The sequence below is a fragment of the Microtus ochrogaster genome, chromosome 5 (genome assembly GCF_000317375.1).
Source record: "Microtus ochrogaster isolate Prairie Vole_2 chromosome 5, MicOch1.0, whole genome shotgun sequence".
Taxonomy (NCBI): domain Eukaryota; kingdom Metazoa; phylum Chordata; class Mammalia; order Rodentia; family Cricetidae; genus Microtus; species Microtus ochrogaster.
In genome coordinates, this window is record NC_022012.1 from 89,296,879 (window position 1) to 89,297,819 (window position 941).

Sequence of the window (941 nt, forward strand, 5' to 3'; positions counted from 1 at the left end):
GTGTGTGTGTGTGTGTGTGTGTGTGTGTGTGGTATATGTATGTGTGCATAAGTGGAAGCCAGAGGTTGACACTGGGTGTCTTCTCCAATTGACCTTCACTTTGTCTTTAAGGCAGGATCTCTCACTGAACTTGGCATTCACTGACTGGCTAGGCTGGTGGTCAGTAGGCTCCAAGGATAGGTCTGTCTCTGTGCCCCCAGACTAGGGATATAGATATATCCCCATCCCTAGTACTCTTTTATGTGTGTTGAGTATCCAAATCCAGGCCTCATGCTTCAGCGTGAGGCACTAAGCCATCTATCTCCACATGCCTACCTAACCCCTAGGAAACAGTGCTTCATCATGAAGCCAAAGCTAGCCTGGAACACACTAAGCACCTAGATTGACCTGTAATTGACTTTGTAGCCAAGGCTTGCCTGCAAATTGCTATATAACCCAGGCTAGCCTTGAACTCACCATCTTCCTCCCAAGTGCAATACAACACCAAGCTCCTTTCTCTTAAATAGGGCATATTTCCCCTTTTCTTTCAGATCAGTTCCATCAGCAACAACACTCAGCAGGCTGTTAATTCCCCTACACTTTGCACTGACTTCTTTCATTTTCTTCACAATAAATCCACTGAAAACCCTCCCTCTGGTGCTGTCCTCAATGCCAGTCTCTCATTCTCTCCTGAATCCATCCTTGCCAGCCTCTGCGGCCTCCTGCCCTGCTCCCTGCTCAGACTCGTCTTGTCAAGCTGCTATTAGCTCCAGGCCCATGGCTCTCTACACTACATCCTTAATTGTTATTTTACACAGAGCGTCAGTCAAGTTTTAGAACGTCTATCAATGCTTCCTCTTTAGAATACTCCCTTTACCTGCTTAACATGCTTTCCTGGGTGTCTGCCCCGCTACCTGACCTTTCCTCAGCTAACCAGACTGACCCAGTCCTGTTTCTCTGAT

At 47.3% G+C, this 941-nt stretch overlaps 1 protein-coding gene across 7 annotated transcripts in view; it reads right to left on the reverse strand.

The window, feature by feature from the left end:
- The window catches only part of Rbms3 (RNA binding motif single stranded interacting protein 3), a 1,318,100-nt gene that overhangs the window by 743,337 nt on the left and 573,822 nt on the right, over positions 1-941 (reverse strand). The gene's annotated exons all lie outside the window — the stretch shown is intronic.